This window comes from Lissotriton helveticus, chromosome 5_1, assembly GCF_964261635.1.
Source record: "Lissotriton helveticus chromosome 5_1, aLisHel1.1, whole genome shotgun sequence".
In the NCBI taxonomy this organism is placed as follows: domain Eukaryota; kingdom Metazoa; phylum Chordata; class Amphibia; order Caudata; family Salamandridae; genus Lissotriton; species Lissotriton helveticus.
In genome coordinates this window covers 1,580,748,912-1,580,774,518 of record NC_136065.1, presented here as the reverse complement: position 1 = coordinate 1,580,774,518, position 25,607 = coordinate 1,580,748,912, and the positions used below count along the sequence as shown (strand labels likewise).

The 25,607-nt window shown below is 43.5% G+C and overlaps 1 protein-coding gene across 4 annotated transcripts in view; it reads left to right on the top strand.

Annotated features, from left to right (window-relative positions):
- Window positions 1–25,607, top strand: part of FOXP4 (forkhead box P4) — a 305,951-nt gene that overhangs the window by 29,814 nt on the left and 250,530 nt on the right. The window contains exon 1 of one of the 4 annotated variants that reach the window (XM_078644736.1): window positions 19,542–19,678. The exons of 2 other annotated variants lie outside the window; for them this stretch is intronic. The gene's annotated coding sequence lies outside the window, so the exon portion shown is untranslated. Of the gene's footprint in view, window positions 1–19,541; window positions 19,679–20,674; window positions 20,792–25,607 lie in introns of those variants that run through there. One more of the 4 variants, XM_078644740.1, reaches the window with a different exon arrangement.

Sequence of the window (25,607 nt, the reverse complement as noted above, 5' to 3'; positions counted from 1 at the left end):
TGTGAAGCCTTCTCTGCTTTCTTTAAGCAAAAGACCGACAACATAAGAAATGACCTTGTCATGGATTTAAGCCGATTCCCCAATCACACCAGAATGTCTAACATTCAACCCAAAAACAAGGCATCATGGCTGCACTTCGACATCTACTCGGAAGAAGCTATACACAAACTACTCTGCACCTTGAAGCCCTCTAATCACCTCACAGACCCCCTACCTGATAATGCAGTAAAAGACTTCATCCCCTTGCTCCTCCCTCTTTGGACCAAAATCATCAACTGCTCCCTTCAACAAGGTCTCATCCCAGACTCCCTCAAGGTGGGGCAAGTCACACCTATACTCAAGAAACCCACAGCTGACCCGTCTGACCTGAACAATTACCGGCCTATCACCAATATCCCCACCCTGGCCAAACTGCTGGAGAAATGTGTCCAACTCCAACTAACAAAACACATTGACCAATTTGACCTCCTCAACCCTCACCAATCAGGCTTCCGAGCGAAACATAGCACGGAAACAGCTATGACACACATAATCGATGACGCCCTCCAAATCCTTGACCGCAATGAGTCCTGCCTCCTCATCCTTCTTGACCTATCGTCAGCTTTTGACACGGTCAAGCATGAGAACTTATTTGAGCTGCTAAGCACTAGAATGGGTCTTTCGGGAACGGTTCTCAAATGGTTTTCTTCCTTCCTTCATAACCGGTCGCAGAAGTTCAAGATCGACAATGTGCTATCTAAACCGGTGCCTGCAGATCTAGGTGTTCCACAAGGATCTTCCCTCTCCCCCACACTGTTCAACCTCGTCATGGAACCGCTCGCCACCTTGCTCCAAGCATCCAATGTTCAATTCCATATGTACGCCGATGACACACAACTTTACCTAAAGATACAATCCCCGGAAGATATCAAACTACTGAATTCCACACTTAGCAACACTCAATCCTGGTTGGCCGATAATCACCTCAAACTAAATGCGCTGAAAACTGAGTTCCTACTCATCTCACCCCCGGCGAAGACTTCCACCACCCAAACGTGGCTCAATAACCTAACAGCACTCAATGTCCAACCTACCATCGTGGACTCAGCGAAATCCCTAGGCATCACAGTCGACGCCAAGCTCAACATGCAACAGCACGTTAGCAAAGCCACAAAAGGGGCTAATTTCCAAATCAACACACGGAGGAAACTCAAACCCTTCCTCCCTGCCAAATACTTCCAAACTGCTGTACAAGCTTTAGTCATCCCTCGCATAGACTACGGAATTGTGGCCCTCAGCGGACTACCGCTATCCACAACAGCACCCCTAAGAGCCTCCCTGAACGCTGCCGCGAGACTCATTACTGGCTCAAGAAAACATTCGCATATTTCCCCAGACTTAAAATCTCTAAAATGGCTGCCTTTTGAAGCCAGAATACAGCTAAAAATTGCAGTAATGACACACTCGGCCGTGCACCACAAGGCACCCAACTACCTCGCGCAAAAGTTGTCTATATCAGGAGGGTCGAGATCCAATCGTAGTACAAAAAATCTACTCCTGAAACCTAGTAGATTCCGGAAAGAAAAAACATACAAGCGCTCCTTCTCAGGAATGGCACCCAGGATCTGGAATGCGCTCCCTCCGGAAACCAGGCTTATCTCCTCCACTGCACTCTTCAAGAAAGAGGTGAAAACAATCCTTCTGGCCAAGATCTCCTGAACTTTACAGATACTGGATCTGAGACTCTGCATCGCTCTGTATCACTGATCACCTTACTCTCTGACACTATACTCCTACCTTATGGGGTCACTACTACGCTACTCTCTTACTACCGACCAATATATGTTACTCTTTGGTGTATTTATATTACTTGTTTACCTGACTGTATCTTGATATGTTTCTGTACATTTTGTTATCCTACTATGTTAGTAATTACTATGCTGCTCCCATTATCTTGTTCATTCCTGTTGTCCCTACCCCTGTCTCTGTGAAGCGCTCTGATATCTGTAAGGATCTTGTTCGCGCTATATAAAACTTTGAATAAATAAATAAATAAATGGAGGCAGCAACTCAAACATCACTATCTCCTCTGCTTAGTATGTTCCTTGTATGACTTCTGAAGCCCTACACGTGTGGCTGACAATATTGTGGTGTGATTGCTGCACGACACCATTAATGACAATGAATTTAACGCAAAAAAAAAAATCACAGAAAGTTTGTGCTTTTCTTTCTGTGACTGTCCCCATTATATCCAGCTGAAGGCTAAGAAGTGCTTTTTGCATACTACCTTTTCCGTATGAAGTTGAAGACTATTAAAGGAATAGAGCAAAGATGGGAAGCAGCCGTAGCAGTCATCAATCTCAATGTTAATTTAAATTTGTGTAAAGCGCTGAATTATGGCGTGAGACATTTCTATGCGCTAGAATAAACTGGTTGGCAGCAGATATTGCCACTTATTGCATTTAGCTTAAATGAAGTGAACTCTCATAGTAAACACATGCAGTAAATACATGGAAAACACCTTTTTATGCATAGGCATAGTCCTGACAATGGATTTAACGTAAAAAACATCACTTTTGTAATTGTAAAAAAAACAACAAAAAAACAGGTTCATCCCAATATAGCCTTTTGGCACAATACAGCAGCTGTTAGCTATCCAATTTAATGGCACCTATGTTACTGAAAGGTCAGAGGAGAAGCCAGTTAAGCTCGTGCCCCAGAGGTAAAACACAGATGACGGATGCCTTTATTTGATTCAGTGGCCAGGCCCAGTGCAATCCCTGAATAAAATAAAAATGAAAGTTTTCTTCGAAATAAGAAAATGGCATCCAATTTCTGCCACTTTAACCAGAGATGAATATATGGTTAGTGCTCCACTTGTTAAATTGTTTTTATTTGTGATGGGAAAAGGACTGTTCCTTTAAACCGAATCTCTGACCCATGAGACTCCAACACATTACCCGGTTATAGGCTAATGGCGAAATGTGTAGGTCGATTGTTCTTGCACTTTGGATGTAGTAAATTAAAAAAGCCCGCTGAAGATATACAGATTTGTGCTATCTATCGCCTTTTCTGCTGGTAAGTGGATGAGAGATACTTTGATGGATCTGTGAATCTGAGGAGTGTTCTATGAAATATTGAGTTAGGATGCAGGAACGCACAAGGCGAGCACCCGGATGTGGAGTCGAGTACTTTCCAGTAGCAAAGGTTTCAGGAGAATTAAGGCAACTCTGTTCCTGCCTGTTATAATGAAGACAGGTGGATAAGCGGTACGGTAAGGATGAGGGAAAGGGGGCGGGGAGGGGATACGTGACTACTCACACTCCGGATGGTCCACGTGCTTAACTGACCCCCAGTCTGATTCCTGTTGGGACCTACTGCATTTATGAAAACCGTACTCTAACCGTGACAGGCATTGTTTCAGATGGAGCGGGTTTGTGTTGTTACACAAGAGTGGCTACAGAGGAAGATTAAGTGATCCAATGCTCTAGATTTGTCCTGCAATTTCAGGACCTGCATACACCACATTCTGCACCAAAGGAAGGTTTTTTTCTTTAGCATGGGGAGATTAAGTGATTTGCCCAGAATCACAGGATGTTGAGCGTCTGAGCCAAGACTCGACCCCGGTTCCCCAGCTTCGAAGTCGACCGCTCTAGCTGCTAGACTACATCCTCTCCTCCAGCACTCCACCCATATTTTTTTGTTCTTAATGTTCTTATTGACACCTTTCTCTCTCCTTTCTGCCTCCTCACTGTCACAGACGCTCCTGGTATCTCCTGTACTTACCCCTCCCTCCCCGCCCCGTGTGTATTTACAGTGGTTGAAGCCTGTTCTGTGAGAGGCAGGTGGTCTGCTGTACACACAGCGTGGTTTGGACACGTGAGCGGCATCCACCTGGCCAGGGCTGTCACGTGCTTGCAGGGCCATGGGGGCTGCCCTCACAGCCCCTCCCTTCTGGAATCTCCATAGTGAGTGAAAAGCCTTGTGAGGAGCAGGGGGTCTCTTCTGGAACCTCCATAGTGAGAGTAAAGCCTTGTGATGAGCAGGGTGTCTCCCAGCCCTTGTCATGGCACATGTGGTAGCTTCTGTGGACCATAGGGGCGGGGCTATGGAAAGGGAAACACATGACCGAGCCACCCCTCCCCCACCTCATGAAGTTGTATGTCATGGGTTACTGTAAGGGCAGGGGGCACCTGTCACTCCCGGCACCTCTAGGAATGTAGTTACTGTAAACTCTGCACGCCAGGTACCTCCCACTTACGCCTGCATGCAGGCTCAGTGAGCTTTGGCGGACACTGGGTGGGGCGCCTCCTCAGCCCCACCCCTAAAGTAGTGTAGTGATCACTCACTGTAAACGCTGTCTCTCGAGGAACTCCCTCTCACACCTGTGTGTGCTGTGCCATGGAGAGCGTTGGCAGCCAAGCAGTTCCCCGTCACCCCCTGCGTCAGTGTAACCGCTTACTATAAACTCCGGCTGCCATGGTGCAAATTTATAGTGCAAAGCTGCACAACAGCCAACATTTCTGCGCCGCATTATTCTAGGGGGAGAGAGCAGGGTAGAGTCGTATCTACTAAGATCTCTCTTCCACCGCTGGTGCACAACCAGGGTGCCTAACGCTAAGCACGTACCATAGTGCAATGGTGTGAGGCTCGTGAGGGCCACTGCACACAATATGCCTAGAAAAACTTTAAAGCTTTTCACACATTGGATGAATTGTACAGTACCGCACACATGCAGAAATTAAAAGGGTTCACCAATTTAACACCAACAACGGTGTGTAGTGAATCTTCCATTATGGTGCTGGCATTTGTGTAGCGCACAGTCTTGCATTATCGTGTCTCACAGCGCTCTCGGCTCTCTGGGATGCCTTTCCACAGAGTTCCAAGGTTCCCACCATGGACAGGAGTCCAGGGATGATATGTTGCATGTATTGTGCCCTAACCCCTCGCTAGATTGGGTGCCAAAGTTTCATGTAATTAAATTAATTACCTGGCTGCATGATCGCTATAAAAGATGTGTGACCAAGACGGAAGGCCGGGGCCGAGTCAGTAAAGAGCTACAAATCTAGTATAATTGCTTAGAATTTTCCAGAAATTTCTAAACTGCCACAACCCCTCTAAACAAACAGAAGGTTCCCTAACCTGGCAATGATAGGACAAGGCAATGGTGGGACATTGACAGCCGCTGCTCCTTACCAAATTAGGATCTGTTGGGACCGTCCCCATTGCAACCCGGACAGCACTGACCTTATTGAGGGGGGCTGCCTGCCCGAGGCAGGGGGAGGGGGTGACGTGTCATGCCCCCCGGCCCTGCTATCCCCTCCCAGACAATGCACCAGTGTCTCTGTGCCCTTCCTCCTGAGACAGACCAGTCTTTCTTTTCTCTAACATTCTCACTCGGCCTGCAGAGGTACATTTATTTTTTAGCGCTCTCGGCGCACCCGCACACACGTGTTTTACGAACTTCTGGCAGCGGCTGAAGCAATATTTGGGCAGAGAGAGAAATAACAAACACTTTCATGGCAGAGATGACGGATTCAGAGCAGAGTTCGGGGGGGGCCCTCTGTGTACATTTAAATCTGTGCGGAAACGTGCAGTGTTGTGTGAACCTTGGCAGTGGGGTGAGGAATCCTGGCCTCTCAGGCGAAGAATCACGACTCGGCGCTGGCATGTTTTGGGACAGCTAAGTGGGGCGCAGACCATCGCCCTCCCCGGAAGTATACCCCCCGTTGGCGCCTTCAGGGTCAAGGCGATGGTGGGACATTGACAGCCGCTGCTCCTCACCAAATTAGGATCTGTTGGGACCGTCCCCATGGCAACCCGGACAGCGCTGACCTTATTGAGGGGGGCTGCAGGCCAGAGGGAGGGGTGGGGATGACGTGTCATGCATTCCGTCACAATTGTGCCCATGTATGTTGCAAAAAGGGAAACCATCACAGAAAAGGCCTGTAGACCTGTTCCTTATTGTCTGAACAATTTTTGGCAATGAAATGAAAATTATCTCACAATGAGGAAGAAATCTCTCCAGGGGCGAAAGTAAAGCGAGGAATGTTACGAATTCCATCGGATGCATAAATCGTGAACTTTGCAAAACGTCAGTGGCGCAGACAATCTTCAAAACAAGCAGCACTGAAAACTAACGCTTTCACGATCGCTATTGTAAAAAAAAAAAAAAAGCCCGCAAGTGGTGCGCGCGCCATTGCGAGGCATATGTTTACAATTATCGCACCGTGTCGGGTCATGATAATTGAAAACATATGGGCTTTGGTGCGCGTACCAGACAACAATAGGCCATAGGCGGAGCTATGGCCTATTGCGAGTTCTGTTACAAAACAGCAGGCACGCAAAGCCCAATCAAAATGGACCATAGGAAAAGAACACGCACAAGCGTGTGGAATTTCCAGGTCCATTTTGAAAACCCCTACAAAACGGCTCGCCCTAAACAGCAAATTACGCTAACAGTTGGAGGACAGATTGGCATCCTGCCACTATAAGGCGAGCTGGAGGTTTTGAACTGTCATGAATTTTAGGCAGTGTGTAAAATGCTGGTATGGATTAGTAATTTTTGTTTAAATATTCACAGTCCTTTGCACTTTGCCATGAATCATTGAGACCTATAAGTGTTTCATCATATATTTCTTTTCTTATAGATGTAGTCGTTTTTTTGGATGTTTTAAGTTGAGTCAATACTTCTGCTTAATAATCATTTTCATTCGATTCACCCCCCTTGTCAGTTTGCTTTATTACAACAGTGTCTATAAATTCTAGGGCTCCCATTGCTTGTGCTTTGGAGATGCTGCATTTTACATACTGTTTGTTCTTAAAAACGGCATTAATTCCCCATATCGCCACATTTTAAACTGTCAGCATTTCTTTGGCAATTGTGTTAGAAGGGGGCGGGGGTAAAACACAGAAGGACAATACCCGTCACGTGTTTCTTACTGGTTCTGAATCCTAAATAGCAAAATAATATTTGCGGCGAATGGATCTAAAAACAAATAACTTCAATTAATATGGTAAATGGTTCATTCTTAAATGTAGGGACAAAAGATACCCCCGCATTAAGTCTTCAATTTCAAAAGTAATTAGAGTATGATTTGAAAGAATGAAAATTGGTGTTATATCTAAGGTGAAATTTGAAGCATCTACCATTCGTAATAGTGATTCTGAGTTTGTTGCTAGACTGGTGCGTAGTGATTTCTGTACCATCCTCTTCTGTTCCCACTTCTCGATTCTTGCTGGGTCAGCCTCTTGAACTTCCCTCTAGTGTCAGGTGGCCTGGGAATCTCATGCAACTCCCCATGTTACCTACTGCTTTCAAAATTCCACCTTCCATTGCTTTGTCTTGTGCAGGATCAAGTATTCGTTCTGGAGAAGGAGGACAGCCTACACGCATCCATCATAGTATGGACTTTTTCAACCTTTCCCTCAGTCACACCACTTGGTGGCCCTTCCACACTGCAGCGAGTGAGGGAAGAAACTAAGATGAAGCAACCAAACATTTGGATTTTAGAAATATGCTGCAAATTAGCAGGGTAGCGTGCTACACGTGAACTATGATAGCAAAGTAGAGATTAAGTGCCCTGCCCTGTAAGAGCAAAATAACTGCCATCTCAAATCTCATGGCCTTCATTATCTGTACTGCCAATTTACTGCACACACACGGTCAATCGCACATGTGGCTCTTTGGCTGGCAGCTTCTTCCTAGTGCCCACTCACTAACTCCTGTACACTTCCACCTTCTTTCCAGTTCCCACACCCTGTATACCTTCCTTCCTCCCAGTCTATATGCTGACCACTTCTTACCAGTGTTTGCACACTACAAACCTCTTTTTTCCCCCATATACCGACATATTCCACCCACTTCCTACACTCTACAGGGCTTAGAACCTGTAAGCTAGCACCCTCATTCCATTGCCGGCACAATGCTACCTCATCTCCATGCCTGCACACTATAAAGCTCTCAGCGCCCACACACAGGCTCAAGAACCTCTGTTGCCTTTATGAAGGCTGGAATCGTAGTCCATTTTATTCTGGGTCCATCTGTTTGTCACAAGGGCAGACCTGTAAACTACAAAAGGCAGCACAAAACTGTAAAATCAAGCCCTGCTGATGTGGCCTGGAATGTATGCTAACTGCCCACCTCCAAAGCAAGTTCCATTATACTAATATGCCCAGGCGAAGTTTAAAATACATGGCATAATCCACATAATTTTGGGAATTTTGGATTACACTTGTTCCGCGATGTTCCCGAAATTACGCCCATCACGTAATTATGCGGCTTTTCGTGGAACAATTATAGCATGGGACTGCGAAAACAATGAGAACAACTAGAACACGAGCAGAAGGTGTTTGCGGAAATTGTGTGTTTCATGCTTTTTCAAGCACACTTGCGTCCTTGCGCCAAAAATGTATGCCAGGACACACACTATGCTAAAATATAGTGCTAAACGACAGATGTAACTAAGTGAAAGCAAACCGCTCGAATTTTCCACACCCCTATATACTAATCAAACTTGTGAAAAAATTCTGTGAAGAATGTGTTGCAGCACAGGATGTGGGAGCCAAATATTCAAATCACATGTTTGGCATTTGGATGATCTGCGCTACATCAATCCTGAAACATATAATTTGATATGTTTTTTCCCCAGAGGAGATTAGGGTATTTCTGGAACTTTCCAGTCATAGACATGCACATAGCCATGTTATGTGTTCACAAGGGCATGCACGGGCACACATCTCTAGATGCCTTGCGAGTCTCCTTACTAGCTCAAGAGGAAATCATAGTGCTTCTGCCACACCCTTCTCTAGTCACTGTGCATGCACGCCCTGTTTGAGAATGAAGTTCTGTACAAGACCTGTTTTTGACAGGTGCATTTTTTCTAAACGCAGCCTCCTGATGGCTAGGCAGGTTTTTATTAAAAACCCCAACCCAAAATAAAAACAGCAGCTCAAATGTTCCTGTATCTGGATCCTCTGACAGCAGAGAATTTATTTTGTGCAGTTGGTGGACTGAGTGGTATTCTGGGAGCAGCTACCTGTGTTCTGAGCCAGATTGCACTAAAGTGTAGACCAGAGTGGGTGTAACTGGGGGAGAAGTGGGAGGAGATTCAGTCCCATGTTTTGCTTTTTAGGTCTCGCCTAGCAGCGCATGCGCGCTGCTCGCCTTGGAGAGACCTATTGTTGTCTGTTTGGTGGGCGAAGAGGGACAGGGCATGTGCACTTGCCTCGACAGCCGATGTGCACGCTCACGCCGTCTCTTCTCTGGCGATGTGAGCTTGCGGCCGACAGCTCACGGCATCTTGCACACGCAGTGTCTTCTCTGGCGATGTGCATGCTATCTGACGTCATTACTGTTGCATGATGCACCCCAGACCTCCAGCATCGTTTGAGACTTTAAATGAAACCAGCTGTGAACACAACTTAGAAGTTAGTTGGCTCCATACAGGGCCTGGTGCGAAAAGGACACTTATGTGTACAGTGGAACCAGGAGAGGCACTTCATGACAGCACTGTTACTCAATGCCATGGGCTTGATGCCTATAGACTTCTAAGCCTAAAGAAACCATGTGGTGTTGTTTATACAGTTTTGAAGATTATCCGAAGAACTCTGCAATATAGATCAACGCTGGAACCTTAGGAGTGTACAGTATATACAGAAAGGTTGAGTGGGAAGCCTTTCTGTATGAATCATTTACTTTTAATATTCTGTCCAAAGACAAGACTATTTTGATATTTCTAAAATTGAATTCTACCCTTTCTTTAAACTTGGGATCATCCTGTCGAAACTCAACCTAAAAACCAGTGACAGCTGATATAATTAAAATTCTTTGTCCTCTAATTAAGAAAGGTGGGAATGCGTCATGGATATAAAACACTCATCACCAGTCATTAATGAAGATTAGAAAAGACTGATCTCTAGACTTGAACTTACCTCAACTTAATAAATCCGAAAATAAAATATATAATGAAACACTTTATCAACATTCAAGTTAAAAATCTCAGCTTTGGTGGCTCACATAAGATTTCAAATCACACAGATTGCCATAGACTCCAAGTAAGATTTTTAACAAGGAGTTGATTGCTGCTGGCACTGTAAGGAAAAGAACAGTTCTTTGGTCATTTATTATATAAATGCCGGAAAATCAAGTTGCTTTGGAAGGACATTGAAAAATATAATTCTAAGCATTCAAGTGCTTTTTTTAAATTATTTTTTACAAAAAATGCTTTCAACAAATAAGATCTCTACGCTTAAGTTCAGGAATAGTGCCACCTCCCCCACCTCCACCCCACTGTTGTACCTCCTTTCTTGGGTCTTTCCTTCTCCTCTCATTTTCTCTGACTCCAGTGTCCTGTATATCCCAGTATCCAATGGCATATGAAATATACTGCCAACAAGCTTGTTTCAATCGGAGTAGCAAACGTGATAAATAGTTATAGACATATCTAATGAGTAGCGTTGATGAGTCCAATAGTGTGTATTTATCCAGACTAATTATCAACATATCATGTCATAAACAAATGTAGCATTAAAAATGTAGCATTAAAATGTCTCTTGTCTTATAATAGTAATTTCTATTTCCAAGCCATTATTACTGATATAAAGATGGTATTGTAGGACTGGAACACCTATGCTGTAACTAATTCAAGCACACATAGAATATTTTCTTTTTCTGCTCAGTACTCATTTTCCTAATATGCGTATGAAAGAAGGTTTGATATATACATGTGATGGCAGCATTGGAAAACCTAGGTCCTAAGTGATTGGGGGGCGGGTGGGGGGCACTCAACCTGCCTTAGCTTCAGTTTGCTTATCTTTCAAAAAGTGGTAGCATCTAGAAAAGGTTGAAATCCAGTATGAAGGCTGTATAAAACCTGAAAGTTTATCTTACATTACTAAATCATCTTCTATGGCATGCACTTAGAATCAATAGTTCTTAGCATGCAGGGCCAGTAAGTACCAAGTTCAAATATTCAGAGGGAGCAGGAGTGGTGCAACCATTTCTCCGCGAAAAAACTTAAAGCAGTGATATCAGAGTCAACAGTGTGGGTCGATGTGGTAATATTTATTTAACAAATAGCTCATGCCTTATCACTTACCAGCAGCTCAAGCTCGATCACCTGGAGTCCGCCATAAACTATATACCTGCAAACCAGTACATATTGAGAAAAAGAGGGTGGCGATCTACTTCAGAAATAGAAGAAGTGTAGCTGGCTTGCCAGTCCCTTCAAAAGACTTAAATTCAGAACCCCATAACTGAGGCCTTGGCAGAAAGAAGGACTACATGTAAATAAGCACTGAATGCCAATAGGTCTGGCGTATGAATGAAAGTGCTTTGTGTGTCACTGAAGGGTTTAGGAACTCAATTAGTCATGATACATGGACTCTGTCACTCATCTATACACTCATGCATCCACTGAAACACATTCTTGTATTAGCTCTCTGCTTGAAACAACCGCTATAAAACACACACAAACAACAACATATACAAGATAAATAAACCCTTTGCATGGGTTTACCTGACGCTACAGTGCTCGTGTGTTGATGACTCCCGGCCGCCGGTGCATCCGCGGGATTTCCTTTAGCCCAACAACCTCGGGAGCTGGGGAATAGCTTCACCAGCTCCCGGGGCTGTTATGGGTTTTCAGTGAAATGACGATCCACGCAAGCCATACCTCCCTGGACTCCCCTCGGAGTCTAGATTTCAGAACTGTCTGGCTTTGGTAGGTTTCCCTAGATGGCTGCCGAGCCTGGGACCAAAAACGCAGGTGACTCCCTCGCAAAACAAGTCTTTTTGTGATTTATATTTTTGAAGTCTCCTCAGTATATTTTGGGCCATTTCCTGTTGTGGGTACTAGGCCAACCCACATAAGTGAGATACCATTTTTATCAGGAGACTTGGGGAATTGCTGGGGGGGCGAGGGGGTGGAAGTTAGTGGCTCCCCGCAGATTCCAGAACTTTCTTTCCATCTCAGAAATGTGAAGATTTTTTTTTTTTTTACAAATATTGAGATTTGCAAGGGATTCTTGGTAACAGAATCTGGTGAGAGCCACACAAGCCACATCAACCTGGATTTCCCTGGGTGTCTACTTTTCTAAAATGCACAGGATTGCTTGGTTTCCCTAAGTACCAGCTGAGCTAGGGTCCAAAATCCACAGCTATGCACATAGCACAAAAAGGTTGAGATTTCACTGGAAAAATGTGATGTGTCCATGTTGGCTTTTGGGGCATTTCCTGTCGGCTGGAACTAGTGAGGTACCATTTTTATCTGGAGACTTAGGGGAATACCGAATTGTAGAACAAATGTTGTTACCAGTTCACTTTTTATGCTATTCTGCATTCCAAATGTAATACAGAGTGTAAAAAAAGAATTCATTTTGAAAAAAGGCCTCTCATTCACATGCTAGTATGGGTACCCACAATTTCGGAGATGTGCAAATAACCACTGCTTCTAAACTCCATATGTTGTTCCAATTTCAGAAATAGATAGGCTTCCTTGATACCTATGCTCACTCTTTATATTTTACTAAATGAATTGTCGTATACCCGGTACACAATGAAAAACCATTGCAAGGAGCAGCTCAGTTATTGGCTCTGGGTACTGCAGGTTCTTAGTGAACTTACAAGTCCTATATATCCCTGCAACCAGGAGGGGTCCAGCAGATGTAACCATATATTAGTTTTAAAAAAATGCCATACTTAGAAGAAGTTACAGGTGAAAACATAGGAACAAATGGCTGTTTTATTCTACTTAATTTCAATGTTTTATTTTATTTCAGCTGTTACTTTCTATAGGAAAACCTTAAAGGATCAACATAAATGACCTCTTGCTGAATTTAGAATAATGTAGTCTACTTTTCAGAAAGGTATAGCTTTCTGGGATCCATTATTGGTTTTATACCCATTTATACCACAAAATGGAAGAAGGTTGTAAGCACAAATAATAGTAAAAATAGGCTATGTCCCACTAAAATGTCAAATCTTATGGTTTTCTAACAAACGCCTGCCTGTTCCTGAAAGCTGGGAAGATGGCGATTGTAGTACCACAAACCCTTTGCAGATACCATTTGCATGGAAAATAAAACCTTCTTTCTGCAGCACTTTTTTCACCCAAAAAAATAATATAGCTGTATTTTGGCTAATTTATCTGTCCCCTCCAGGAGAATCCACAAACCCTGGGTACCTTTAGAATCCCCAGAATTTGGAAGAAAAGGATTCAACTTGGGCGTGGATACCTTATGTGGATAAAAAGTTATGGGGGCCTAAGCGCCAACTACCCCAAATAGCTAAAAAAAAAAAGGCTTTGCACAAGGGGGGGGGAGGGGGGCTAGCAGCGAAAGTGTTAAAAGGATGCAGTTAGAAAAAAGAAAACATGTTGCTGTCTACACATGGCAAGGCAAGCATGTGATCGTAATAATATAAATAAGCCTAGTAGCATATGCCCATCTTGCAGAGGTATTGTAAATAGCCCATTCTTATTTTAAAGTTCCAGCATGGCCGCCACATTTAGAACCAACTTGTTAGCCATCTTGGAAAGGTAAAACAATGCTACATTATGGCAATAGCATACCATAATGGTCTCCTGGTTAAGAGAAAGTGGCCATATGGGATGCTGCTCCTGGCAGATAAAGTGAGCTGCAAGCATGCAACCCGTTAGCACAGCCTGGAGAGTTGTAATTTCCTCTTAAAAAACATTCAAATAAAAAGAGGAGAAGCAAATGCATAAAAGAGGATCTAGAAAAGGAGAACATTCAAAACTAAAGGTCTGGCCAACCAGCCCAGCATTGAAGCATGCTCGTTTTCAGGTGGATGTACGCATGTTATCTGAAAATGCTGTCATTCACAGGGCAAGAAAGACAATGACTAATGTGGGTGGACTGAACCACTGCTCCATGCAGTCATGGATAGAAGTAGACTATAAATGACACTCCGACAGACCAGTCGCGGAACAGAGATGCATTGTAAACCCTCCATGTGTCTATATAGTTACATATTTATATAAATAAATGTATTATTTAATCATTTTATTATTACAAGGCCCTGGCAGACAGCTATAAGTGATTCTAGCAATAGTGATTTCAGTGCAAATCGTCTCCCCCAGGGATTGTCAGAGGTGGTAACCAACATCAAAATCAGTCCCTTCAAAATGAATCACTGGCATTTTATGGAACAAAATACAGAGAAATAACAATCCACATTTACAGGCCTACAGATTTCAACCTATGCTTTTCACAATCAATGTGTCAAGCCTATTGTGTTTATCTTAGCTTTTCAGAATACACAGATCAGACCAATGGCATTGGAAATATTTTTTGCTTGTGAACCAATCAGGCTTCTGGTTTGTCAGAATAACACACTGAGGTCTCCTGCACTGAGCTTAAACTTTCCCACAAAGCAACCATCATGCACAACATAGTATACAGAATTACAGTTGACAAGGCAAAACACGATCTCTTCTAACCCGGACTAACTAGGCTCTACTATACCCGCAGTTTGTAATAGGTAGTAACCAGCACCACACCCTTGCATGCTGTGGTTACCTGTGTGATTCCTTTAAACAGGAACACTGTAGGCTTGAATACAAAATAATAACAATCTACCATTAAATACCTTGACTCCGTCGTAATATGATTTTCAAATAATCAAAGCCTGCTACTTTTGTAATAACTTTTCATAATAAATAGGCAGACCTGTGGTACCAGGCCTAACATTTCCCTGTGCGCCAATCCAGCATATAGCTGTCATCATTGGCCAGTCACTATAACCAACTGAGGCCTACTGTACTGATCGTAGGATTTCCCACAATGCAAACATAAGGCATACATCATAAAATTGAAAACGTATACCCAAATACAGTTGGGCAAAGCAAAATACTATCTCCACTGACAGGGCTTAACATGGATTCTCACAGTGCATATCTTCTATAATCCTGGCTTGTCGGAGGGTTAACCAACACCAATACCCTTGCCTACTAAGGTTCTCTGTGAGATTCCATGTAACAAAAAATGTATCTATGGGCTTTAATTCAGAGGTGTAACAATCCAACCAAAAATGCCTATTGACTTTAATATATGTTTTTCATATCAAATATACAAGGCCTAGTGCTTTTATCATTACTTTTCATAATAAAAAAATAGGCCTTTATCATTGTCTTTTCACCATAACCAATTTAAGCCTACTGTACAGAGGACAAGCTTTTCACAAGGCAACCATCTGACATACAGTCATAAAACTACAAATATAAATTGCAGTTGGCAAAGCAAAATGGTATCCTGAAGTCGCAGAAGGATGACTATAGTACATATCTTCTATCTCCACAGTTTGAATTGATCACCAAAGCCCTTGCCTATTACGGTAATCTGTAAAATTCCATGCAACAAAATACCTGCCAACAGGTTTTGCGCAGTGTAATGATCCATTCTTAAAAGCCTATTGACTTTAACACATGCATTTTACATTAATTGTGTCTGGCTTGGTTATAAAAGTTCATAATAAACAGATCAAACCTATGAAAAAATCTGGCATGACTTTTCCAAATGGATTGATAAAACATGTTCTCTTACCATTGGCTTACACTTTGCCCAACAATGGCCTATTCCAGTGCACATAAACTGGCAACCATTATGCATCCAGTTATAAAAATATTATAAATATGTAGTAAAATACAGCTTGCAAACAATATACAACCTCTATCAACTGAACCTGATAAATATCATCACAATGAAAACCCAGTAGGATTTGTCAGAATGGGTGGCCAACGCCAAAATCATTGCCTACTGTGGGAATCTGTGAGATTACATGTAACAAAATTCTGGTCTATAGCCTGATGATAAAAAAACAACAACAAAAAACTGGTAAAGGTTTACTGGATTATACAAATGTTTTTCACAATTAGCTACACCAACTTCCATTGTCATGTTTTTATAATAAGCAGACCACACCTATCCCAATCCACCAATCAGGCCTATAGGTTTTCACCATGACCAGTTAAGGACTAAAGTTTTGAATGCAAGTTTTTCCACGAGGCAACCATCAGACACAATCGTAAAATTAGAAAAAGGAATACAAAATTATAGTTTGCTAAGCAAAGTACGATCTTGCTTAAGAGGACATCACGAGGATTCTCACAGAGCAATTCTATATCCAAAGTTTGTCACCAGCCATTGCCTCCTACAGTCATCTGTGAGATTCTATGTAGCAAAATACCCATCTATGATCTTTAAAATAGAGTATCCACTCTTAAAGGCTTATTGACTTTAACACATGATTTTCACAATAAATAGGTCAGGCTTAGTGCCTTTATCATAACATTTCATAATGAACTGACCAGGCCTAGAGTCAATGGCTAGTCACCGTAACCAAATAAGTCCTACTACATCGTGTATAGGCATTACCACTAGCCAAAAAGTGCTATACAAACAGTCTTTTTACTTGCACACAAATTCAGCCCAATCAGATCTTTCTTGTATTCAGGGCAACCAACATTCTTGTATTCAGGGCAACCAACATGTGGATGGAGCCTATGACCTTTTCTTAGTAGTACTCTGAAAGCTCATTTGTGTTGATCACGTAAGGTCATGCACTGCAAAGCCACACCTAATGATCTATGTAGATTAGTGTAGCTCTGGGCACCCAATACCCAGTGCTTGATTTGTAGAACAATGAGTACTGGTGCCCAAAATTCTGTTCAGAAGACCTCGTCTGGTGCTATTAAAACGTCAGCGGGCCAAATACCAAGGCTGCATAGTTTGGAATTCACATCATGCCTTTTTAACCCACTGCCAGACACTCCCTGCCTATAACTTGTTCCTGCTTTCTCTCTTTCTGTCTTTCCTTCACCATTGTTTTTTCTTCTCTTGCTCTCGGAAAATGTCTGAGGAGGAAAAATAAGTGCTGGTCCCCAAAAATAAGTGCTGGTGGCTCCCACCAGCATAGAATCCAGCACTGCTGTTCTCAAACACAAAACTGCACTCAGAAGTCTAGAGTTAATGATAGAAGGGGAAGGTGCTGGGCCTGCAATACATTCCTTATGACTGTCCTCCCATCTGTGCTGCTGCCAAGAGCTGTGCTTAATTTGCGGGAAAAAAGGGCTAGGGCCCTCGTCAGGAGGCCACAACAGCTTGCACCACCCATTACCACTGCGTATGACAGTACCTACACAACTACTAACTATCACATTGCTGCTACAAGTGTGACATTCCAGACTGTTTGAGGCCCCAAAAGATATAAGAATGGCTTGGGTGGCTGGCATTAGCAGTTTATAATGTATATTGATTTAATTAAAAACTGTTGTTCTGCTTATCTTTTAATTTCTCAAACTGCACCACAATGTAGCAGCTGGTATAAGTGCTGATGTTGACAATTAAATTAACTACTGGTGCCGAGCACCGAAACCACCTGCTCAAATTAAGCACCGTTAGAGAAAGCCAAACACTGTAAACTATCTAGTTATCTGATACACTTTAACAGCATTACAATGTCATGTGTGTGCCCATTAAAGCTCATACAGCTATAATGCTGCTGGTTCAGGCAACTTGATAAATAAAATAATCACAGCTGCTTGTCGGGAATTTTTTTTCTGTGGACACACACAACTTCTGCCTAATCAAAACATGTACTCCTGGATAACCACAGCCCCTCTCTGTAGTACTCCTAAAAGCTCTTTTTTAGGTTGATCACATTACATCCTGCGACAGCTGCACTGTCCAGTCAGACCTAAAAATGAAATTAAGAGAAAGCACACATCCTATTCTTTTCCCCTTCATTTTTGGAATTCCTGCAATATTGACTCAAAGCAGAAGAAAGGTGAACATTTAAGCTAGGCACAAAGGGATGAATGTGGTTGAGAAGCTAGCCAGCTGTCCTTTACAGGAAATATAGGACCTAAGTGTAACAGCAGTCCACTTATCAGTGGATCGGTCTTTTGACAAATCTAACTGAAACACCCCTATGTTTATAAGCTTTCTATAGGGCCTGCCACAAGAGTTAATTCCGCAGGATTTTTATAAGATATAGACAGCTGAGTGCATGTCATGACTCCACTACCGTGCCAATGTGTTGGGGTGGGCTGCTGTGCCCCGAAAGCATGCAGGTCTACTGGCCCCAGTACACAAGAAAATGAATGCAGCGGTCTACAGTTCTTACACACGTCTAAGTGGACACCAAGGGCATGGCCACAAGAAAGGAGCCACTTGCTGAATGAAGCCCAGTCTCCGTACTGGCGAGAGTGTTTATTTAATGCAGGATGACTGGCGTTAGGTGCCACAACTTATATATGCAAGTATGGGGCGATAAAGGTAGGCCGAGTTATGAGATTTCCAGTTTATCTGTGTTACATTTTCTACCAGTGACTCAAAGTTTGATTATTGTTGGAGAATTTCAAAATGACTGCGAAATAAACCTTATTTTTATCATGGCGTAACAAATCAACCGAAAAAATTGTAAACATGAATTCGCCTATGCGGCTGTGTCTCAACCATGGAAGGAGTGTACAGACCCGGGAACACTGTGCCACGACGGTCCTGACCTGGGTGAGGTACACACGTGTCTGCAACTTCGTGCACCTCACCTTGAAACTTGGCTACGAAAGGCGGGGCAGCTCCGTATGTTTGTTTTTGCTAAGGGCGTAAATTCCTAACATTTCTCTTTTTTATGCTCTTTTACCTTCGGTTTAGTTCTAGGTTACATCTTCCGCCTCAGCATGTTTTTCAGCCTTCACATTTATGCACGACTTCATCAAGCTTGAGGTTGGCATAGTTTATTATTCTGCGTGTCTGCCCCATAACTTGCGTCTGTCTCTGGCACAGAATGTGTTCATATGAGTGCCTTTCTGCTGTCAACCCTCGTGCGAGTTTGTCTCTTTACGCATCTTGTGTGTGTTTTTCCCCACCACTCCCCCTGCTTTCACCTGTGCTCTCGCCCGCAGTTGGCTGTTCTTTCTCTTAGGCGTGGTGGGTTGTTTTCTGGTTTCTCAAGTGCGCTCGGCGCTCTCTCTGCTGTTGCTATTGACCATAGTTGCCTGCAGTGCTATCTCGTGCGTACTTGGCCATGGCTGGCTGTTTCCTACTATGTATTCGCGAGGGCGGGCTGCCTGCTGGCAGGGCCCTGGCAAGCCTCTGTTTTCGTCCGCTGCTGGCTCCTAGAAAGCCCTCGCTTCCCATGGGTGGTTTTGCCAGCTCATTACTAGAGAGGTGCTGCACAGGTTCACTGGCTTCCGCTAGCTCGAGACTTTGGGTGTCAGCCAACTGGCAAGGACAGGAGACACCGGCTGCTGCTACGCTCGCTCTGTGAACTATTTGTGGCCTCCGACTACCACACCTCGCTGCTGGGGACGTTTCCACGGCTCCCGAGGCTTCACGCCGGTGTAGGCCTCGGTAGGCCCACCCCAGAACTCTGGCTTTGTGTGCTGGAGTCAGTGTATCTGTGAGCCGTTGCGAGCACCCCGAAATCTCTGAGGCGACTTTGAACGCTTTTTGCTTCCCTGGTGTCAGTAAGCTGTCTGTCTACGGTCCCAGGAACCGCAATCGTCATGAAGCATGCGGGAGCTCTAGTGCACACTTGATATCAGGCGGGGAGTCGGTGAACTCGCATCCTCCCCACGTTTTGGTGACGCGCCTCCCGCGCACTCAATTTCACTCGGACACGCCTCCGTCTGTTTCGCAGGCAGTTTTTCTGGACATTTTTAACGTGATATTCGAGGTGCGTAGTTTGGATTCATTATCCATTTTTTTAAATAACAAAACAGTTTTTTCAGTTGTGGAGAGTCGATAGCTTCCTAGTTAATAACCTCAGTATTTTTTCTCTCTTTTTAGACGACTGATGGATACGTGGAGGGGGGGTATAGCGAGTGTGAGGAAGAAAAAAGCGTAGTCTGTTGGGGTGGGAGTTTATGGACATATTCTTAATTTACAAAATGGCGCCCCCACCTCCCTAATTAAACGGTTTGAATTTCCACGTTCGGTGCTTGGCGTCTTGTCCCCCGCGCCCCTGATGATTAAAAAGGGATATTCATTTGTGCCTTTTAAACGCCGCCCCGATTAAAATCAGAAAGATTTCCTTCATCAAAATCTAACATCCTTGAAAAATTAATTTGATGCCTCTTGTTATCAGTTAATTGAATCTCGTTGGGGGAAAAAGACTTGTACAGCGGGTGATTAAAAATGGCCTCTCTTCTTAGCTTTTTTTTTTAAACACTGCGACATTATCAAGCCTGGCGTTTTCTTCTTTTATATTATCAATGCCTCGTAAAAAATCAAATCCCCGAACAGAACTTGTTCTGCTTTCTTTGAATTTTTTTTGCTTGCGAAAGCGCAGATCCTGGGGACCTGGCCGTGAGGCTCCCCTGTCTTGAAAAAACCGAAACGGGAGCTGTTAGGACAAAGCTCCCGTCATAAAGGGGAGATTGAATATTATCTTTTGAATTCATAGTCTGATATGTGGCTTTCTGGCACATTCTCCCTCATTCAAATACGGAGTACTTTAACTATTTTCTTGTTTGCGTTTTTCAGTGTAAGGCACCATTTATATCTCCTATTACTTGTATCAGTACAGATTCGCCTTTTTGGGATGGGATGGTGGGGGAAGGGGAAGCAATCGAGTGGTAGGCCAGTAGCAGACAACCAGGGTTGTGGAAAGCCTTTCAATAAGTTAGCCCTGTGCAATGACCTGCACGACGACAGAGGATGGAATGGGCGAAGAGTGGCCCACATTGGTTCTGTGTTTATGGTGAACACTTAATGCTCAGTCGGAGTTTTGCATCAAAAACTGATTATCAGGTCTGGGGCCTATCAGTGCAAGTCAAGAAACCGGCAGGTTTGTTTTATGGAAAAAGGGTTTGGGCAACTTGTTTTATAGATAAAGGTTTTTGGCCTAGGGGTTGCCACCTTTTCCAATACCAGCCATCTGTTAACGTTTAAATATTGTGCAAAGACCCTGGCATAATTCTTAAGTAGAGCTTCATATCAAGCCGTCTGTGTTTGATTAGTTTAATTATCAGTCTATGTTCATTAAGGCAGAATGTAGAACACATTTTAAAGCGTTTTCTTCTAACATTTACTGTTTTTAGTATGCTACTGATAAGGGGAAAAATACCCGCTTTAGTTGAGTTTTCGATTTTTGTACTGGCAGGCGATGAAAATGCCGGTATAAAACCGGCCAGGTGGCTAGCCTATTTCTTTGTGACATAAAAAAGGAACAGGTGATTAGTGGAATGGCTGCAAACGTTTTGGCCACTGGCAATCTCTTGGGCCACATTCCAGTCAATTTTTTTTTTTGCACACTCCAGACTGGGACAACCATAAATAGAGCAGCTGTGCTCCTTTGCCAAATGGAATGGCCCTGCCTAAATTGCGAGGCCACATCCCCACTAAACTGGAAAACAATCAATGATCAACTATAGTGCAGCCCCACGTTGACTGTTCTTGTTGGAGCAGCAGCAACTCTCATTTGCATATGGCTGGTCTTTGAGGCGGTGTAGTGAGAAAAACATCAATGGGCTGGAATGAGGGCTTGAGTGATTACCAGTGGTTGATATTAACTTAAGCCTTCCACCCATAACTTTTAATTTTATCTCTAAAGGGGTTGGGCTACATTTATTACACCAGCTATACAAATCAGTTTCCAGAAAAAAATAGTCAGTTCAGCGCTCAGTGTTATTAATGAATTGCAAAGACAGAAGGTGGAATAGCCATTCTCTCAAAATTGGAGATGATCAGTATCGTATTGTATTTGCAATAGCTTTAGGAAGCCCGCTCGGCCCCCCACACGCATACATACCACTTCCACCATCAAATGTAACTGGGGTCACAGTGAAAAGGCCATTGATGCAATGTGCCTTTTCTGAACCAAAGCCCTTATCCTCTTGTGAGAGAAAATTTAAGTCAAAATGCCCAAGTTAAAAAATCACTGCCATTACTGCTGCGCTCTCTTTGTAGTGCATTCAGGTACTCTGTGATTCACAGTGCTTTTCCTATCTCACACTAGCACATGCTGGCCAACTTTCACAAACTCTGGTTCTAGATATTGATTCCTTGCTGAAAGATATAGTGTTGCGCCCTCTTTAGCACTCCAGCGTGTCTCCCTCTCCTAGCGCAGTCCCTAGTCTAGAGGCGGGCATTTGGAGCTGGGCCAGCAAGCACAACAGATCTCTCTGACCGCGCATGCTCCAGGAACATCTGCGATTTTAGTTGTGGAACCCTGGCGAAAGAGACTGTGCTGTTGTATGAAACAAAGAATGAATAACTATTGTTGAAGTATGGTGTCGATTTAGGAAGTTGATGCAGATGTTTTCAAATCAAGGAGACTACTCAGTCCCAAGGTTCTGTCTCCCACTTCTGTGTTTGATATCCACGTTACCAAGGTTTGACCAGGTCACTACTCTGGCAATGAGTATTAACCTGGCAATGCAGTTTCTACTGCAGAAATTGTGGTCTGCTCATCTCACATACATCTGCATCAGACTAGAGGTCTTGATGGCTTCCTAGTCCTCTAAAGGTGATAAACCTGCAGCGTTAGTTGATGCCCATCCTACGTCAAGCAGTAAGCTGTCTGTGTCACATGCCTCAACTATCTCTGACTCAATATCTTTGGCGGTACCTCCACCTTTCAGCCTGGTTAACACAAATATTTTAGGCCCCAGGTGGTGCAGATGGCTCAAGGATTTTAACATTTACGCTGGAGCGCCGGAGATGAAAAAAGTCTATTGTGCCTTATCATGCATTGCGTTGGTCCTACCACGTGACATGATATATATATGTATATATATATATCTATTTGAGGACTAAGACAATCTTTCTTAAGGTAGTCTAAAACAACACTTGATGACTTACTTTCTCCAAAAAGTTTTTTCCCTGCACGCTTGCGAGAAAAAAAAACCCGTACAATCGAGCCTTCTCTGGGGCCGTCCCAAGAATATGGAACTCACTCCCGCCCACCATCAGAAGACTTTCATCTTTGGCTCATTTAAAAAAGGAGGCCAAATCTTTTCTTATGGGCAAATTCCTCACCTAACGATTGAATTTCAATCACCTCAGCAATTTTGTTTCTCCGTCTATTCGGCATTGCCCATGGTTCTTCCGGAGGACACCTACCCAGCACTTCTGGGCACCCCACCCGGGAATTGAGACAGCTGCTCTCTCTTATAATGTATCTACCTGTTTTTATCCCACCTGTATCCGGGTTATGGTATTGCCTATTATTTCTTTCCTTGTATAATGCAGCTATCTGTTCCTATCCTAGTTGTACACACCCGTCCCAAGACTGCACGAACCTCCTGTCAATCCTGTAAAGCACTCTGATATCCTCACAGGTCTGGTTCGCGCTCTATAAAACTCAAAAAATAAAAATAAAATAAACTATACATTTTTCATGCCACAAAGCAAAAGCGAGGTGAAACAACTGACGCTTTTGTGAAGAGACTGAAGGACTGGCTGCAGTACTGTGACTTTGAAAATTACAAAAGCAAGGAAGCTCTGACATCTGATTGTTGCTGGTTGTGAGTTGGTCTGTTTCAGGCAGACTCTACTACAGAACCCGAAACAACTTAAAGACTTTGTATCTATGGCAGGATCTTCCTGCACTGTCAAATATCTTCACAAGGTTTTCGCTCACTGCACATGGGTGTGTTCCCAGCGGCGCAGACCACATGTCACATCTGTAACAAGAAGTAATTTCCAGTGGTATGTATGTGCCACAACTGTGGCAAGAGAGGCAATTTCCAGTAGATGTGCTGAAGTAAAAGTGAAAAGAGACCAGTTTCCCATGCACTCCAGAGCCCTGACGACAAAACTGGCACTCAGAGGATGCAGAAAAGCATGGCTCAAACTCTTCACCCCTTGAGGGCGGTAGCTATCCACCCACACTCCTCAATGTTATCAGACTCACCGTCTTATGAAACTGAAAGACTTCAAATGACAAAAGAATTTTCAATCTGAAGTGATACAGCCACAGAAACCAAAGAATATCTGAAATATCTTGTCATAGATGTAGACCTAGGTGGTACATCCATTATTCCCTTCCTGATGGACAAGGGAGCCGCCATCACCAATAGTGGATACTGATTTCGCTGCACTTGTGCACCAGCCTACATTAAACAGCATTGATATTTACGGATCACTGAAGCCTCTCAGGTGTTTTCAGCCTCATGGTGACTATGCATTACAGATGGAGGTATGCAATGTTTATGCAGCCATTGGCAACTTTAAGCTTCAACTCCGCGGTAAAGCTTGGCCTCCACTAGGTCTCATTCCACATTGCACATTTAGGCAATGAACTCAGGCACCTTGATGAACTCCTTTCAAGGCATCCAGTGGCACAGGCAACCTGAAACGACCCCAGCTTCACCTGCATAATAAGGCTAAGGTGAAATCAGTGGCACAGCGTTTCAGTGGTATTACTTTCAGCATTTAAAAGCAAGTTAACACAACCATGAGAACTTTATGAAGTCTTGCCCATGGTTCCCCGTTCCAAAAATAGGCAAGAGTAAGTAGTCTCCTGTGTGTTGACATGCTCCAACCCAATTAAGCAATCCAGAGAGAAATACATTTTGCTCTATGGAAACAAGACATGATGCACCAATTGAATGGTGCTCAGCTTGAACTAGCCACAGAGTCACACTATGTAACTACTATTTTTATCCATCGTGAGTTGTACTGCTATAAGAGATGAATTCTTTCAAGAAGAAATACGATAAGTAATAACAGATATCCAGCACTACTTAAATTATAGAGATTACATTGTCGCATGGAAGAACTCAGTAAGAATATGACATTGCTCTCTTCAAGGTCTGTCAGGCCCTTCAAGTTGCAAACCTGATGCTTAACAAGGACAAGCATACTCTTCGAATAAGCTCTCTTAAATTCTTCAAACACATTTTCTCAGCTGATGGGATATGGCCTTTTCCCATCAAGGTCTCTGCTTTGACAGCAGCACAGCACCCAAAAACATCTCTGCTGTTGGCTCTTTCTGTGGGCTTGCCAGTTACTGTTCAAGGTATATACCAAACTTTGCCTCCATAAGTGATCCTTTAAGGAATTTCACAATAAAGGGAGCCACTGTCAAATGGTCTTCGCAGTGTCCAACAATCTTGTCTCTTAAGATGCCCCTTTGCCCACTGAATTAACTGCTGATGCGAGTCCCGTGGGGCTTGGGCCATACTTGCGCAGAGAGATGCAGACCCTGAATCGCCAAGGCGTGTTATTGCATGTGCCGGTCACTGCCTCTCCAAGCAAGAAATGTCTTATTTGCAAGCCCAAAAAAAGTTCCTTGCTGTAATATGGGCCTGTGAACACTTTTCCTGTATGGGAATTCTTTCACTGTTGTGATGGATCATATAGCCCTACTCTCAATAGTTGGGAACCCCAAAGCTAAAATGCCACCACACTTTAAAAGGCGGGGACTATGGTTACAAGACTAAAGATTGCACAGACCTGGTAAGGATAAACAAAATCCAGTAGATTTTAGCTCACGCTCCCTTTAGAAAGCACAAAGGCTGCCCCACCATAGGGGAAGAATACTTTAGGTTTGTCATTCAACAGTCATGTCCATGTGCAAGAAAACAGTGATGCAAGCATCTAGACAGGGCCCTATATTATGCGTGATGAGGACAGTCATTGAGTATCAAAGATGGAAT